We start from the raw sequence: 19,050 nt of genomic DNA on the forward strand, positions 1-19,050 counted from the left end.
TTTATTATATCCCTGTGTACTTGTATTCTTCTCTTACTCTTTTTCTTCATCTTCCTGAACCAGTCCTTTTAGCATATCTTGTAGTGTTCGTTTGGTGTAAATGTATTCTTTTAGCCTTCTTTTGTCTGGGAAACTCCTTATTTTGCCTTCCATTTTAATTGAGAGCCTCACTCGGTAGAGTAGTCTTAGCTGCAGGTCCTTGCTTTTCATGACTTGGAGTATTTCTTGCCATTCCCTTTTGATTTGTAGTGTTTCTGTTTAGAAGTCAGCTGCTAGTCGTATCTGGGCTCCCTTGTATGTTACTACCTCTTTCTCACATGTTGCCTTTAGGGTTCTTTCACTGGCTTTGATATTTTCCATTTTCACGATGATGTGTCTTGACGTGAGCCTCATTGGGTTCCTCTTGAATGGGACTCTCTGTGTTTCCTGGACTTGTGTGAACTTTTCTCTCCTTCAGTTAGGGAAGTTTTCCATTGTTCCTTTTTCAAACAGGTCTCTATCCTTTCCTCCTCTTTTTCTCCTTCTGATATTCCTATTACATGGATATTATTACATTTCAGGTTGTCCTGCAGTTCCCTGAATGCCTCTTCATTCTTTTTGAGTCTTTTTTGATTTTCTTACTCTTTCTGGGAGCTTTTTTTCTACGTTGTCCGCCAGCTCACTGATTCAATCCTCTCCTTCATCTAGCTTGCTTTTGATTCTTTCTACTGTGTTTTTCAATTCAGAAATTGTATTCTTCATTTCTTCTTTTCTCTTATTGATAGTTCCTATATACTTTTTCATGTCGATATAGTTTGCAGTAAGTTCCTAATAGTTTCTCTGTGGTTTTCATAATTCTCTTTGAGCTCACTGAGCTCATTGAGCTTCCTTAGAACCATTGTTTTGAATTCAATATCTGAGAGTTTACTGGTCTCTATTTCAATCATTTTTCTCTGTGGGGATTCCTCCTTTCCTTGCCTTTGGGGGCTGTTTCTTTTCCTTCTCATTGTTTGTGAATGTCTTCTTTTTTACTTTTGCTTCTTAAATTGACCTACTTCATTTCCTAACTTTGTGGTGTGAACTTCTATGGTAGTAGACGGGTCTTATTTTTTCTTTTCTTCCTGGGTCTGCCTCTGATGATGTCAGATGTTGACCTCGTATGACCTTCGGTAGTCTGTTAAAGATTTCCAGGAATCTGTCTGTGTCTGTCTCCTGCAACTGTTAAAAGAGTCTAGTAACTCTCCCATCAGCCATCAGGCTTAGACACTACAGGGTGGGGTAGAGCGCCTCCATCTCCAGTCTCTCCCCAAGTGTCTCTAGATCGCTCTGCGTCCCTTCAGCCATGGACCCACCATCTCTGCCGGGCGCTCTGCATTCAGCACCCAAGACTGACTGGGGCAGAGCATCCTGAGGGTGAGGCTATTGTGTCCTTTATGCCTGAGCAAGATGGAAGCTGCGGAGTGGGAGATGAGTCTTCACCAGGGCCCTGTGGGCCTCTGTCTCAGTTCTCACCCCAAAGCTTTCTTCACCAATCTCTCCTCAGGCCCCTTCAGCCCACTCTGGCCCTACCTCTGCCCAGAGACCAAGGTAGGTGGATGCCATGGTGAATTTTTGTACTGGTCCTTTAAACATCTCTTTGCATCTCTAGCTGCCTGTCTCTGGCAAATAGCACCACTACAATTTTTGCAGCTGTCTTTTGTCTGTGTGCTTTTTTGGGTTCTGGTGCTATAGGCTAGAGGTCCCTACTTATGATTCAGACCTGTTCTTCTTAGGGGGATCCAACTGGCCCTTTCAAGATCCCTCTGGAACTGGCACCAGTTGGCACCCAGCCCACCCTTTTGAGCCTCCACCTCCCTTCTCATCCATTAGGTTGCATGAAAGCCAATTCCTGTCTGTCTGAGGCTCCAAGGCTCCTTTTCACTCTCGTTCTGTTGTTTTCCAGGTGATTTCTCCACAATTTAGTTTTAATTCCAGTTTGGTCCTGGGAGGAGGTCAGTATGACTTCCACTCATTCCTCTACCATATTCCCTCCTCTCCTCCCTTTTTCTTCTAATTGGGATCTGTCTTAGGGTTCTTCTTGTACATGACACATCTAGCTATTGTTTTCCATATGACTTTAGAAATTTCTAGATCTGTGAGTGATGGTTTCAAATCTGGGCCTTCTATGCTGATAATTAATAACCACAAGATGCCAAATGGTGCAAGGTAGCTTTAGTGTTAGTTAAGCATTGCTGAAATTATTTCCCAGTAATTAGGAGGCCATATATAAATTGCACAATAATTAAGAGGTCATCTACATATTGAGAAGAGTTCCTCCTTCTAGTTTTAGATCTTTTAAGTCCTGGCTCAGGGTCTCCCCCAAAATTGCGAGGGACTGTTGTAAAACTGTCCAGCATTACAGAGTCTTGACCTGAGATTTCAGGTCCTGCCATTCAATAGCAAATAACAGTTGAGTCTTGGTAAACTGGAGTGCAAAAGAAAACATCTTTTAAGTCCAATATTGAGTACCAGGGGCTCTCCCTGGGTATATTCTTCATCAAGGTATAAGGGTTTGGTACAGTGTAGTAAATGTCCTGTACAGTGCCATTTATGGCCCTTAAATCTTTTACAAATCAATATTTATTTGAGTGAGATTTCTTAACAAAAAATATGAGTGTATTATACAGGGAGAAGCAGTCTCAAATAAGTCCCTGTTCCTGAAGCTTTGGAATTATTGGGTGTATTTCTTCTAGGATCTCCTTTCACAATGGATATTACTTTTTGGGAGCCTCTGCCCCTGGTTTGAAGTTAACTTTAACAGGGGAGGTCATTTAGCCTTCCCTAGCCTTTCAGCAACCCACACAATGGGGTTTATCTGATTCTCAATTTTTTTTCTGGGTAGGGTTATTTTTCTTCTTCCCATGGCTTCATAAGGCACTGCCAGGCATGCTCAGGAAGGACCTGTAGGTGGAGCTGTTGTTCTTCTGAAAAGAAAGTAATCTCAACACCAAATTTGGACAGTGTGTCCCTTCCCAGAAGTGGAATTGGATGTTCAGGAATATATAAAAATTTATGAGTTAAAACCATATCTCCCGCAGCACATTCTAATGGCTTCATGAAAAATTGGCTTTCAGGGCTTCCAGAAATTCTAGTTACAGTTACATCCTGCCACAAAGACTCATTTAGATGTCTGTACGCCTGGTAGATTCTTTCAAGAAACCCAGAGAGGGGTCCTCAAAGGGCTTTTGTTGTACCATCTATACCATATTCAGACTTTCTGCTTAGGGATTCCTTTCTTCAGTCCCTCAAGGATATGCTTCTTATAATGCTCTATGAGAGGAAGGCTGTTCTCATTAGCGTCCCAGTTGGGCTTGGATAAAGGTATTGTCTTAGCAGGATTGGGATCCCCCTCTGGATTTTCTTAGTGCAATCTCTGAGCCTCTTCATTTGCCTTATCCAATACCAATTCTTGCTCATCCCCTGTAAATAAAATATTCAGTAAGGCTTGTATGTCTGCTTAGTTGGGATGATCAGTGACAAAAATTGGTATGACTAAGTCAGTCATTTTAGTAGAATCATCCCTATAAGAAAGATTTGAGTTTTTCCAGTTTAACAGATTTATGTAGAAAGTGGAATATGTGCCCAATAGGAAGTGGAATCTGGCCTAGTCCCACTGGAAAGTCTTCATGTGGGATATTGTCCTTCCCCAGTAGGGGCTTGTCTTCTACTGAATTTGGTTCCCTGACATATTATAGATGGAGAGACAAGTTCAGGCTTACCTGCTTTGGTTCCCTCAGATGGGAAAGGAGAATTCTGCTGGACTGGAAGGGCTGTGGGAACACTGACCATGCTTGCAGCAGCTATGATGTCCTCATCTTCCTGGTCCTCCTCTTCTGAGCTTCTTCTATCTACTACAGGTAAACTCTCATTTTTCTGTGCTATCAATCTATTATCTTTTAATCCTGCATCAGCATCTTTATTATGTAAAGTCATTACAACCTGTGCATAAACTATTTGATCCCATTTCCCTGATCTTTAACAAAACAACTCTAAGTGCAGTATAGTAATTTAAAGACCTACTCAGTAGCCAGAGATCTCCTGATTCCAGATTATACATAAGCCAAGCAGTAATGCAATAAAAAAGATTTTCTCTTTAGTCATAGGAATATAAGCATAGGTTGACCAATTAGCTAGAATTTGCCCCAAAAGGCTATTTTCTGGAATGAAGTCTCCCCCACCCATTTTACCAGACAGAGCTCTATAATATCACACACATGAGAAATACCTAACTTTCTGAAGACTGTTCTAAGTCATAACATGGGACTGTAATCCTGAACCAAAAAGCAGAGAGATTCAATTGAAAGTGAAGGCAACAGGTAGCACCGAGAATTGGAGGAGAGTCCCCAAGTGATATCACTGGGCAGTTGCTAGAAAATCTCCAAATCCACACACTGGGACCCCAGGTCCAGGTAGCCAGCGGGACTCTCTACCAAACACCCAGACTTACCAGAAAGTCCCAAAGGTGTCCCATCTGGGTTGCTGAAAATGAAACTGGAAAAGTTAGTGTTTGTGCTGCCTGTCACTACCAGAACCAATAAGTAGAGACAAGGATTGAATCTTTATGGATCCTTCATTCAGATGCTGGCAATCTAAAAAAAAAAAAAAAAATGGTGAGCTATGTACTCTGAAAACCATCTTAACATCTCATCTGAAGCTGACCTTTTTATAAGGAGAAGAAAAGGATAGCTAAGGTGTTTGGAAAAATGTTAATCAGATAGGAGTTGCAGTCCCACAGAGATTTTCCTAGTATTTCCCTATCTACTGACCAAGGAGTGTGCCTGTGTCAAGGATATTCCTGGAACACAATGGCTCAGATAACATCTTGATCACTTGCAGCCCCCTTGAGGCACAAAGGTTGAATTGCTTGTTGTCCTCCTGGAGTGAAGTAAGTCATATATTCCAGTTCCTGGAACAACAGCTCTCAATGTGCATTAAATCACTTAAGTCTATCAACTATAACTGAAGCTAGAATCTTTAAATTCCTCTCTCAGTTTCATACCCTTGTGGTCAGAGAAGGTGCTTGATATGATTTCAATCATATTGAATTTATTGAAAATTGTTTTAACATATGGTCTATTCTAGAGAATGTTTCATGTACACTTGAAAGGAATATATATTCTGCTGCTTTGGGATGAAATGTTCAGTAAATATCAGTTAATCCATCAGGTTCAGTTTGTCCTTTAAGGTTTCTATTGCTATTTTGTCTGAAAGATCTATCCACTGATGTTAATGGGGAGTTAAAATCTAGTATGACTCTTTGTTAATCTCTTTCTTTATGTTTTACAAGATTTTGTTATATATTAAGTGCTCATATGTGTTTACAAGAGTTATATCCTCTTGTTGGATTAATCATTTAGTCTTATGTAATGTCCCTCTTTCTCTCTTGTTATGGCCTTTGTTTTGAAGTCACTTTTATCTGATATGTTGCTATCCCAGCTTTTTGTTTGCTTGTTTCCATTTTCACAGAGTACATTTTTTACATCTCTTGTCCATCAGTCTCTGTGTGTATTTTGTTCTGAGGTAGGTCTCTTGTAGAAAGAATATATATGGGTCATGTTTTCTTATTTATTCAAATACCAATGCCTTTTTACTAGAGCATTTAATTTGCTAACATTTAAAATGATTATTGATAGCACTTATTTTTTGCCATTTTTTCTTTTTACCCATGTTTCTCTCTCTTTCTCTTTCTTTTTCTCTCTTTTTCTTAAGGAAAGCCCTTTAATATTTCTTGCAATATTCTCTTGGTGGTAATGACTCCTTTAATATGTTTTTTTGTTTGGGAATCTTTTATGGTTGCAGGTCTTTGCTTTACATCACTTTGAATATTTTATGCCAATCCCTTCTGACCTGTTTGTTTATGTTGAGAAATCAGGTGACAGCCTAATGTGAGCTTTCCTATGGGTAACCAACTGTCTTTCTCTTGCTGCCCTTAAGATTCTGTCTTTATCTGCCTTTCTTTTAAAAATTTATAAACCATGTTTATTCTATTACAGGTGTCTCAGTTTTTCCCCCTTTCCCCCGCTCCACCCATCCTACCACCACTCCCCACTCCCACACTCAATTCCCACTCTGATGTCCATGTCCATGGGTCATTCATACATGTTCTTTGTCTAGTCCCTTCCTCGTCTTTCCACCACTGTCCTCTTTCCCTCTCCCCTCTGGTCATTATCAGTATGCTCCATGTTTCAGTGCCTGTGGTGTATTGTGTTCATTAGTTTATTTTGTTGAATAGAGTCCTCTTAGAGGTGAGATCATATGGTATTTGTCTTTCATCAACTGGCTTATTTCACTGTGCTTAATATTCCCCACTTCCATCGGTGTTGTTGTAAAAGGTAGGAGTTCCATCTCTCTCTTTCTCTTTCTTTCTTAAATGCAGATTGATTTTATTTTTTTAATATCAAGTTAATTATAAAATATTTAAAAAATTTAAAACCATTATAAACTCTCAGCAATTAAACATGACACCAGCATGGAAATAATCAAGTAGATCAATGAAATATAATGAACATTCTAGAGACAAACATATATATCTATCTAACAAGATAATATATGATGAAGTTGATATTTCAAATCAATAGATAAAATAAGGATTGTTCAACAGATAAGGTGCGTGGACCACTAACTTGAAATAAAAGAAATATAGAGCCCTATTTCACATATTATATAAGAAATATTCAGGTGAGTTAAAAATCAATATGTAGAATCTAAGGAGTTTTACAAGAAAAGAGAACTAATATTTTTCATCACCTGAAGTAAAATATTCAACCCTAGAAGCTATAAAGTAAGTGTTGACAATATGACTATATTAAACATTCAACCATGTAGTAATATACATATAAAAAAAGTTAAATGACAAGGAATAGAATAGAAAAGTACTTACAACACATTTAAAACATGGTTAATAGGTTTTTTTTTTGTTTTTTTGTTTTTTTTAGGGAAATATTTCAACAAACCTTTAATCATTAAATGGGTAAAGAATACGAAAAAGTCACTTAAAGCTTTTAAAAAAATAATAGAAATAAGCGAGAAATATACAAAAACAGGTTTCCTTTAAACAAATAGTAAAGGAACGATTAAAATAATTCATTGTCACAATCAGATTGAGTATTAAAAATATTGGTAATATCAAGTATTAGCAACTCTGAAAGGAACTGGGTACTCATAGACTCTTTTTCATCATCATAAAGCAGTCCCTTTAGCATATTTTGCAGTGCTGGTTTGGTGGAGGTGTATTCTTTTAGCCTCCTTTTGTCTGGGAAACTTCTTATTTTGCCTTCCATTTTAATTGAGAGCCTTGCTGGGTAGAGCAGTCTTGGCTGCAGGCCTTTGCATTTCATGATTTGGAAGATTTCTTGCCATTACTTTCTGGCTTGCATTGTTTCTGTTGAGAAGTCAGCCGCTAGCTGTATTGGGGCTCCCTTATATGTTACTACCTGTTTCTCCCTTGCTTGCTTTAGGATTCTCTGTTTGTCTTTGATATTTGCCACTTTAATGATGATGTGTGCTGGAGTGGGCCTCATTGAGTTCCTCTTGAGAGGGACCCTCTGTGCTTCCTGGACTTGTGTGACTTTTTCTCTCCTGAAACTGGGGAATTTTTCTGTTATTACTTTTTTGAACAGCTTCTCTATTCCTTGCTCCTCTTCTTCTCCTTCTGGCATCCCTAGTATACCGATATTATTGTTTCAGGTTGCCCTGCATTTCCCTCAATGCCTCTTCATTCTTTCTGAGTCTTTTTTCATTTTCTTGCTCTTACCAGGAGCTTTTTTCTACATTGTCCTCCAGCTCACTGATTTGATCCTCTCCTTCATCTAGCCTGCTTTTGATTCTTTATACTGTGTTCAATTCAGAAATTTCCTTCTTCATTTCCTCTTGTCTCTTTTTTAATTTTTTTAAAAATTAATTAATTTATTTCTCCAAATACATTTGTCTACTCCTCTTGTCTCTTATTGATAGTTTCTATATCTTTTTTCATGCTGATACAGTTTGTAGTAAGTTCCTCATAGTTTCCCTGTAGTTTTTGATAATTCTCTCTGAGCTCACTAATCTCATTGAGTTTCCTTAGAACCGTTATTTGGAATTCAATATCTGGCAGTTTACTTGCCTCTATTTCATTTAGTTGTCTTTGTGGGGATTTCTCCTTTCCCTTCAAGTGGGGCGTATTTCCTTGTCTTCCCATTATTTGTGAGACTCTTCTCTTTATCATCTGATTCTTAAGTTGATCTGTCTTGATTTCCTGACTTTGAGGTGTAAACTTCTATGGTAGGAAACTGCTGCTTTTATTTTCTGAATCTGCCTCTGATGATGTCACATGTTGACCCAGTCTGACCTCAGGCAGTTTTTTTGAGACTTCCAGGAATCTATTGTTTGTGACTGTCTCCTTCAGTTGTTAATCTATTCTCTCTGCACTAAGCAGGGCACCTTATACAGCTCATGGCATGGCGGAGTCCCTCTGGGGGCACAGTTATTGAGTCCTTCCATGCTGCTCCTGTACAGGGGAGGAGTCTTCACTGGGATCCTGCTGGCTACTTTCTCAGTTCTCTCCCCAAAGCATCCTTCCCCAGTCTGTCCTCAGGCATCTCCAGCCCACTCTGCCCCTGCCTTTGCCAGAGACCAGGGTAAGTGGCTGCAAATAAAAATTTTGCATTGGCCCTTTAGAAGGCTCTTTGTGTCTCTAGCCCCCTGTCTCTGGCAGAGAGCAACCCTGCTGCTTTTTGCAGCTGGCTGTTTTCTGTGTATTTTGGGGGCTCTGGTGCTGTTGGCTAGAGATCACTGCTTTTGGTTTAGACCCCACACTTCTCAGGGGGATCAGGCTGGCCGTTTCAATAGCCTTCTAGTGCTGCTGCCCGTGGGTACCCTGCCTGCCTTCTCAGATCTGTACTGCACTCTTTACCAGTTAGATTGCACTAAAGCCGATTCTTCTGTCTCTGAGGTTACAAGGCTCCTCTCTTGCTGTTGTTCAGTTGTTTGTTGCAGGTAATTTCTCCCCAATTTATTTGTAATTCCAGGTTGGTCCTGGAAGGAGGTCAGTGTGACTTCCACTCACTCCTCTGCCATACTGAATCTTTCTGCCTTTTTAACTGTAATTGTCTTGGTGTGGGCCTCATTGGGTTCATCTTATTTGGGACTTTCTGTGCTTCCTGGACTTACATGTCTTTATCTTTCCCCAGGTTAGGTAAGCTTCCAACCATTATTTGTTTAAACATGTTCTTGGTCTCTTTTTTAAAAAAAGATTTTATTATTTTTTAAATTTATAAATCATCTTTATTCTATTACAGCTGTCTTAATTTTTCCCCATTTACCCTCCTCCACCCAACCCACCCCCATCCCATGTTCCCACAGTCAATTCCCACTCTGTAGTCCATGTCCATGGGTAATTGATACATATTCTTTGTCTAGTCCCTTCCCCTTCTTTCCACCATTGTCCTCTTTCCCCATTCCGTCCGGTCACTTTCAGTCTTCTCCATGTTTCCATGCCTGTGGTTTATTTTGTTCATTAGGTTATTTTGTTGAATAGTGTCCATTTACAGGTGAGATCATGTGGTATTTGTCTTTCACTGACTGGCTTATTTCACTTAGCTTAATATTCTCCAGTTCCATACATGTTGTTGCAAAAGGTAGGAGATCTCTTTCTTCTTTCTTTTTTTCTTTCTTCCTTTCTTTCTTTCTCTTTCTCTCTTTCTCTTTTCATTTCTTCTTTCTTAAATGCAGGTTGATTTTATTTATATTTTAAATGTCAAAGTTAATTATAAAATATTTAAAAAATTAAAGCCATTATAAAGTCTCAGCAATTAAAACAACATGACACCAGTGCAGAAATAATCAAGTAGATCAATGCAATATATTGCACCATTAGACATATACATTTGTTTAGAGACAATGTCTATATAACAATGTAATATATGATTAAGTTGATATTTCAATCAATGGGGAAAATAGGCTTACTCAACAAATATGGTGCATGGACCACTATTACCTGAAATAAAACAAATGTAGAGCCCTATGTCATACATTATACAAAGAATATTCAGGTGAGTAAAAAGTGAATATGCAAAATCTAAGGGGTTTTAGGAGAAAATACAAACTAATATTTTTCTTACCCTGAAGTAATATATTCAAACCCAGAAGCTATAAAGTAAAAGATTGACAATTTGACTATAGTAAACATTTAACACTCTACGGCAATATTCTATAAAAAAAGTTAAAGGACAAGTAATAGAATAGGAAAGTATTTGCAACACATCTAAAAAAAGGTTAATGGTTTGTTTTGTTTTGTTTTGTGTTTTTTAGGGAAAAAGTCTACAAACCTTTAATCAAAAAATGGATAATGAATAACAAAATGTCATTTAAAGCTTTTTAAAAATAATAGAAATAGGCAAGAAATATGCAAAAACAGGTTTAGTTTCAACAAATAATGAAGTGATAATTAAAATAACACGTTATTGTCACAATCAGATTAATAGGTATTAAAAATATTGGTAATATCAAGTATTAGCAACTGTGAAAGGAACTGGGTATTCATAGGCTCTTTTTCTTTATCTTCTTAAAGCAGTCCCTTTAGCATATCTTGCAATACTGGTGTGGTGGAGGTGTATTCTTTTAGCCTACTTTTGTCTGGGAAACTCCTTATTTTGCCTTCCATTTTAATTGAGACTCTTGCTGGGTAGAGCAGTCTTGGTTGCAGGCCTTTGCTTTTCATGACTTGGAATATTTCTTGCCGTTCCCTTCTGGCTTCTAGTGTTTCTGTTGAGAAGTCAGCTGCTAGCTGTATTGGGGCTCCCTTATATGTGAATACCTGTTTCTCCCATGCTGCCTTTAGGATTCTCTGTTTTTCCTTGATATTTGCCATTTTAATGATGTGTGTTGGAGTGGGCCTCATTGAGTTCCTCTTGAATGGGACCCTCTGTGCCTCCTGGACTGGTGTGACTTATTTCTTTCCTCAAATTGGGGAAGTTTTCTGTCATTACTTTTTCAAACAGGTTCTCTATTTCTTCCTCATCTCCTTCTGCTTCTGGTATCCATATTATGTGGATATTTTTACATTTCAGATTGTCCTGCATTTCCCTGAATGCCTCTTCATTCTTTTTGAATCTTTTTTCATTTTCTTACTATTTCTGGGAGCTTTTCTACCTTGTCCTCTAGCTCACTGATTCGATCCTTGGCTTCATCTAGCCTGCTTTGGATTCCTTCTACTGTGTTCTTCAATTCAGAAATTGTATTCTTCATTTCCTCTTGTCTCTTATTGATAGTTTCTATGTCCTTTTTCATGCTGATACAGTATGCAGTAAGTTCCTTGTAGTTTCCCTGTAGTTTTTGGTAATTCTCTCTGAGCTCACTGAGCTCATTGAGCTTCCTTAGATTCATTTTTGGAACTCAGTAGCTGATAGTATACTTGCCTCTGTTTCATTTAGTTCTCTTTCTGGGGATTCCTCCTTTTCCTTTGAGTGGGGCATATTTCTCTGTCTTCCCATTATTTCTGAAACTCTTCTTTTTTGCTTATGCTTCTTAAGGGTTCTTGGTCTCTTGCTTTGTTCTTATACCTATATGAAATTTATTATTCTTGACATTGTCTAAGAGCACCCTTAGGCTTTTCTCTGCTAAAATATTGAGGGTTTTGTAGTTGTTGTTGTTGTTGTTGTTTTTTACTTACTGTTTGGTTTTATTATGTTTTCTTGTTCTCCAAATTGCTTATCTGTTCTCTCCATCTAATGTGCTGTTGATTTTTTCTAGTGTATTTTTCTTTTTTCTTGCATGTATGTAATGAATAGGTTTTTTTTTTTATATTTTATTATTTACACTATCACAGTCATCACCATCTTTCCCCCTTCTGCTCACCTCTTCCCAGCTCCACCCTGTAGGCATTCCCCACACTGTTGTCTGTGTCCCTGTGTCATGCATGTATGTTCTTTGGCTAATCCCTTCACCTTCCTTTATTCAGTTAACAATTTAAGGAGAGTTTTAGTTTGATGCCATCCCATTTGTTTATTCTTTTGTTTTGTTTCTTTTGCCTGAAGATATATATTTAAAAATATTTCTAAGAGAAATGTCTGTTGTTTCCTCTGTTTTCTTCTAGGAGTTTTATGGGTTTGAATCATATTTAAGGCTTCAGTTCATTTTGCATTTATTCTTGTACATGCTGTAAAAAGTTGGTCTACTTTTATTTTTTTGCATGTATGTTCAATTTCTCCAAAACCATTCATTGACTAGACTGTCTTTACATTTTTGCATATTTTTTCCTGCCCTTTTCACATATTAATTGATGATATATGTGTGGGTTTATTTTTGAGCTTTTTATTTAGGCCAGTGGCATGCTGTTTTGATTATTTATAGCCTTGTAGTGTAGTTTGATATCATGTAGCATGATACCTCCAAATTTGTTCTTTCTCAAGATCACTGAGGCTATTATTCATCATCTTTTGTGCTTGATATAAATTTTTGAATTATTTACTCTAGTTGTGTGAAAATCACCAGTGGTATTTTGATAGAAATTGCAATGAATCTATAGATTATTTGGGGTAGTATAAACATTGTAATGATGTTAATTCTTCCTTTTCATGAGTAAGCATGGTATGTGCTTCCATTTATTTGTATTTTTTTTCAGCTTTTTCTTTAGTATCTTACTGTTTTCAGAGTACAAAATTTTGATGCCCTTGATTAAATTTATTTCCAGGGATTTTATTTGTTTTCAAGGCAATTGTAAATGGGATGATTTTCTTAGTATCCTTTTTTGAACACTTTTTCTTGTAATTGACTTCTAGTTTCATACCATTGTGGTCCGAGATTTCTTGATATAATTTCAACCTCCTTAAATTTATTGAGGCTTGTTTTGTGGCCTAATATGTGGTCCATCTTTGAAAATGTTTCATGAGCACTTTAAAAGAATGTATATTCTGCTGCTTTGGTATAAAATGCTGAAAATATCCATCAAATCCATCTGGTCTTGTGTGTCATTTAGTGCCACTGTATCTTTGTTGATTTTTTGTCTAGAAGATCTATCCATTGATGTCAATGTGGTATTAAAATTCCCTCTTATGACCGTATTATTGTTGATCTCTCCCTTTATGTCTATCAAGATTAGTTTGATATATTTAGATGTTTTATGTTGGGTGCATAAATGTTTACAGGGGTTATACCCTTTTGTTGGGTTGATCTCTTTATCATTATGTATTGTCCTTATTTGTTCCTTATAGTAGTCTAGCCTTTGTTTTAAAGTCTATTTTGTCTGATATAAATATTGCTACCCCAGCTTATATTTTGTTTCCATTTACCTAAAATGCATTTTTCTATCTCTTTTTTTTCATTCTGTGTGTGTTTTTCAACATGAAATTGTTCTTTTGTAGACAGCATAGATCTTATTTTTTATACATTCACCTACTTTATGGCTTTTCTTGTAATTTTATTTTTCAATTGTAGTTTACATTCAATATTTTGTATTAGTTTTAGGTGTACATACTTTTGTTTAGGTTGCATAGTGATTATACAACCATATACTTTCCTCCCTTGATATATTAAATACTTGCCTGCCACAACACATTATTATTACAATATTATTGAGTATATTTTTTGGCTGTATGTCCTCATGATTATTTTGTAATTAACAACTGTACTTTTTAAAAATTAAATTTATTGGAGTGACGATATCATATTGTTATTCTCTCTTGTCTCTATATATCTTTTGATTTCACCAAAAGCAATATTCAGATTCAGTACAATCCCCATCAAAATACCAATGACATTAAAAAAATAAAACAAAAAATCATTAGATTTGTATGGAACCAAGAAAAGATCCTGAATAGCCATTGCAATTGTGAGAAAAATAGTGAAGCCAGCGATATCACACTGAGTGACTTCAAATTACTACAGAGCAACAATAATCAAAGCAAAATGGCATTGGCAGAGGAAAGGACACACAAACCAATGGAATAAAATTGAGAGCCCAGAAATAAAACTAAATGTATTTGGGCAAATAATTTTTGATAAAGGAGTCGAAAATATACAATGGACAAAAGAAAGCCTTTTAATAAAAGGTGCTGATAAAATTGGAAAGCCACACGCAAAAGAGTGAAACTAAAATACAGGCTGTCCTCATATACAAAAATTAATTCACAATAGATCAAAAACCTAAACTTAAGATCTGAAATAATAAATTGTATAGAAAAAAAATACACACTATTCTTATGGACCTTTGTTGTAGAGAAGATTTTATGAATTTACCTAGAAGGCAAATGAGGTAAAGAGAAAAATAAACAGATGGGGCTATATAAAACTAAAAAACTTTTGAACAATAAAATAAATCTCCAACAAATCCAAAAGGTACCCAGTCGAATGGGTGAAGATATTTACAAATAACAGATCTGAAAAGACTAATATCCAAAATATATAAAGAATTTATGCAACTCAGCATGAACAAACAATTCAATTGAAATATTATCTAAATATAATCATATGGGAAGTACTCTTTTAAAAATATTTTTCAAGTTTTATTGAAGTATAACTGACATACAATAACTTGCATATATTTTTTAGTGAAAAAAAGAAAAGGGCATAGGACTATAACAGATCTTTTTCACAAGAAGATACACAAATGGCCAACAGGTTAATGTAAATATGCTCAACTTCACTATTGTTAGGGAAATGCCAGTCAACACTACAATGAGATACCACCTCACGCTATCAAGAAATAGCAAGTGCTGGAGAAGTCATGGAGAAAAAGGAATCCTCTTTCACTGTTGGTAGAACTGTAACCTGGTACAGCTACTATGGAAAAAAGTATGGAAGTTCCTCAAAAATTATGAATAGAATTAGCATATGTCCCAGGTCCCCCTCTTCTGGGTTATCTTTCCCCAAAGTTTGAAAAATTTATTTGCAAAGAAATATGCACCCCTATGTTCACTGCAGAATTATTCACAGTGGCCAAGACATGGAAAAAACTACTGTCCTTCAATAGATGATTGGATAAAGAAGTAGTGGTACATATATACAATTTCATACTACTCAGCCACAAGAAAAAATGAAATATTGACATTTGCAAAAGTGTGGATGAACCATAAGAATATCATGCTAAGTGATATAAGTCAGTCAGGAAAAAGCCGAGGACCATGTGATTTCACTTATATGAAACTCATACACATAGACAACCAGAGGGAAGGAGGGTGGTGGTATAGTAAAGGGTAAAGGAGGCCAAATACAGGGTCTAGCACAAATAACACCCTTTTTTATTACAAAATCATAAGTATGTGAATCTGTAACATAACAATATCACACTCAAGCACACCATATGACATTTTAGGTGAAATGTTCAACTAAAAATTATTACACCCATATTATTACCTTATGAACCACACTGAAAAAGGTGTTATTTCTGCCAAAAGTGATGGAAGATCATTTGACTTCAAGTGGTGGGCACACAATGCACTATAGAGATCATGTAACATAGAAATATACTCTTGAAACCTCTATAATCTTATTAACTCATGTCATGCCAATAAATTTAAGAAAATAACTAAATAAGTAATTTAAAAAATTGCTCATTTTGACTCATAACCTGTGGTGAGTGATGAAGTGATGGGAAAGAAAATAATAGTAAAAAATAGTAATAATAGACTCTTCAAGATGGCAGAGGTGTGAGTGGAAGTCACATTGACTTCTTCCCAGGACCAATCTGGAATTACAACTAAATTTTGGAGAAGTCACTTGGAAAAAAACTGAACAATTGTGAGAGAGGAGCCTTAAAACCTCAAACAGAGGAATCGGCTTTGGCACAACATAACTGGTAAGGAGTGCAGTAGAGGCTTGAGAAGGCAGTTGGGGCACCCACAGGCACCAGGACCAGAGGGATACTGAAATGACCAGCTGCATCTCCCTAAGAAGAGTATGGTCTAAACCATATACAGGGATCTCTAGCCTACAATATCAGAGCCCAAAAAGCAGACAGATAGCAGCCAGCTGTGAAAAGCGGCAGGGTGCTCTATGCCAGAGACAAGCAGCTGGAGACACAAAGAGCCATTTAAAGGGCCAATGCAAAATTTGTAGTGGCAGCCAATTACCCTGGGCTCTGGCAGAGGTGGTGGAAAGTGGGCTGGAACCACCTGAAGAGAGACTGGAGAGGGAGGCTTTGGGGAAAGAACTGAGAAAGTGGATGGTGGAGTCCTGGTGCTGACTCACCCCCCATTCCGCAGCTGTCATCTTGCTCAGGCAGACTGCTCCCAGCCAGCCCGGCAGTAGCATGATATAACACAATAGTCCTGCCCCCAGGTGGTTCGGCCCAGCCCAGTGTTGGGCAAGCGCGACTGCTGAGTACAGAGCAGCAGTGACAGATAGTAGATTCCTGGCTACAGAGGATGCAGAGTGGTCTAGAGACGCTTGAGAGAAGTCTGGCGAAGGAAGCATTGAGAAGAGAACTGAGGGAGTAGTCGGGGACCCCAGTGCTGACTCCTCCCTGCTATGGGAGCAGCCTTAATACTCAGGCAGACTACTCCTCTGCGTGGTAGCAGTATGAAAAGACACAAGAGCTCTGCTGGCAGGAGGGACTCTGCCCTAACTGGACTGCTGAGGACAGAGTGATTAGATTAACAACTAGAAGAGAGGGACACAGGCAGTAGATTCCTGGAAGTCCTTTAAAGACTGTCTAAGGTCAGATGGGGTCACAGCTGACATCATCAGAAGCAGATCCAGAAAGAAAGAACAAAAAAAGTGGCCTCCTATTCTAGAAATTCATACCACAAAGTCAGGAAATCAAGACAGATCAATTTAAGAAGCAGAAGCGAAAAAGAAGAGTCTCACAAATAATGGGAAAACAAAGAAATACCCTCCAATAGAAGGGAGAGGAGGAATCCCCAGAAAAAGAACTAAATGAAACAGAGGCAAGTAAACTATCAGATATTGAATTCTAACAATGTTTCTAAGGAAACTCAGTAAGCTCTGTTGTGGGGGGAAGAAAAACCAAAAACCAGAAAGCCTGATGCTATTAACCAGCTCTACTCTTGTTTCTGTAAATTTGCTTAGCCCAGGAACCTCTGTCAGCGGCAATAAACCCCCAGACAAAGGGCTGACCATTACAATCTACTTCTGCATTCCGATCCTTTTCCCGTCCAACGCTAAGGCTTATAAATACCGGCCTAACCCCAGTTTGGGGCTCAGAATTTGGAGACTACCTCCTCTGAGCCCCAGCGCGTGAATAAAGGCTTACTCCGTTCCCTGAACCGTGTCTGAGTCTGTTTTCCTGCAACACTGTGAGCTCAAAGAGAATTACTAAAAACTGCAGAAAAACTATGAGGAACTTATTGCAAACTATATCAGCTAGAAAAAAGACATAGAAACTATCAATAACAGCCAAAAGAAATGAAGAATACAATTTCAGAATTGAAGAACACACTGGAAGGAATCAAAAGCAGGCTGGATGGAGCAGAGGATTGACTCATATCTTCATTGTGGAATGTTGCTTTGGTTTAATATTTATTTTGATTTTAGGGTTGCAACTTCTACTTTTGTTACCGAACAAAAGGACCCTTTGGGGGGCACCCGGATGCTATTACCGAAACAACACCCTCCTTCCCCGGGACCCCTCAGTTGTGGGTCCTTTGCCCGCTGCCCTTGGAATTATGGCTCTAAATGGCAGAGTCTGGTGAAAAGGAAAGGAACTATTTATTCAAAAGTTTTACAGGTTTGATTAATGGCTAAACATCACCCTTAAACCTCAAAATCTCTTCAAAGCAACCACCAGCCACACACACCATCCTGCCTACCCCCCTTTGCCCAGTTAGGCCAGTCAGGCCAGTCAGGGGTACCATCCTTAAGAAGAAAAAGAACAGAAGTCTGGGGCTCAGTTAGGCAGGCCTCTCATGGGTCTCAGCACCATCCACTGCGTCGCCACTATCTCCAGCTCTTAATCCATAACCACAGGGCACCTTCTCATGGCCCACTAGCAAGAGTCCTTTCTCCCCTCTTTCTTTCAGAGTGGTCTTCACACTCTTCCCCAGAGTCTGTCCTCTTGTTTTTCCTGCAGGCCCCTGCCTCTCCTCTTTCTCTCTCAGTTACATTCTGTATAGTCTTTTTTAGCCTTCCTGATTAGCTTTGGTGATATGCAAAATGACCCTCTTTGCATCTGAGGAACGAAGCTATCCTGTTATTGACATGCAAAATGACTCTCAATGGCCCTGCTCAAGGCTCCCATCCCCCATGGTGGCCTACCCTGGGGTGGGGAGAATATATTTTTCTTGGACACCCCAATCTCTGGACCCCGTTACAAATACCCTCTGGGGGGGCCCTGGCTGTGCCCCGTTACACTTTCTTATTTTTTTTCTGTATTTTTAAATTGTTGTTCAGTTACAGTTGTCCCCATTTTTCCCCCATTACTCTGCCCTGCCCTAACCACCCCCACCTCACACATTCAATCCTCCCCTCCCACCCCATCCAGCCTATTGCCTTTGTCCATAGGTCCTTTATACTTGTTCTCTGACTTGATCCTTTCCCTTCTTTCTCCCTTTCTCCCCCTCTTCCATCCCCTCTGGTTACTGTCAATTGTTCTTCATTTCTACATCTCTAGATCTATTTTACTCACTTGTTTGTATTGTTGATTAGGTTCCACTTATAGGTGAGATCATATAATATTTGTCTTTCACTGACTGGCTTATTTCACTTAGCATAATACTCTCCAGTTCCATCCATGCTGTTGCAAAGGGTATGGTAAATATTTGTTCATCATTTTATTTTTAACCTTTTTGAATCACTACACTTAAAATGTGTCTTTTGTATGTATGTATGTGTGTGTGCACACATGTGTGCACATGTGTGTGTATGGCATAACATCTATTTCTTTATGAGTCAATTTGAAAATTCTTTTAATATGCAAGTTATACCCATATTGATATGCTTGATTCTCAAATGTTAGCATGCAAAGGAATCAAATGGAGGGCTAGTTAATACACACATTGCTGGCCAGACTCAAAGTTTTTGATGTAGTAGGCTGAAGTGAGAGATGAGAATTTGCATTATTAACAAATCTGGTTGTTTAGGTCATGGGATTACACTTTTTGA

The 19,050-nt window shown here is 38.1% G+C and overlaps 1 protein-coding gene across 1 annotated transcript in view; it reads left to right on the forward strand.

Moving 5' to 3' along the window:
- CCDC7 (coiled-coil domain containing 7) overlaps positions 1–19,050 on the forward strand; it is a 184,040-nt gene that overhangs the window by 63,018 nt on the left and 101,972 nt on the right. The window lies entirely within an intron of this gene.

The sequence above is a fragment of the Pteronotus mesoamericanus genome, unplaced genomic scaffold (genome assembly GCF_021234165.1).
Source record: "Pteronotus mesoamericanus isolate MK-2021 breed Mesoamerican mustached bat unplaced genomic scaffold, CSHL_Meso_final contig_69, whole genome shotgun sequence".
Classification (NCBI taxonomy): Eukaryota; Metazoa; Chordata; class Mammalia; order Chiroptera; family Mormoopidae; genus Pteronotus; species Pteronotus mesoamericanus.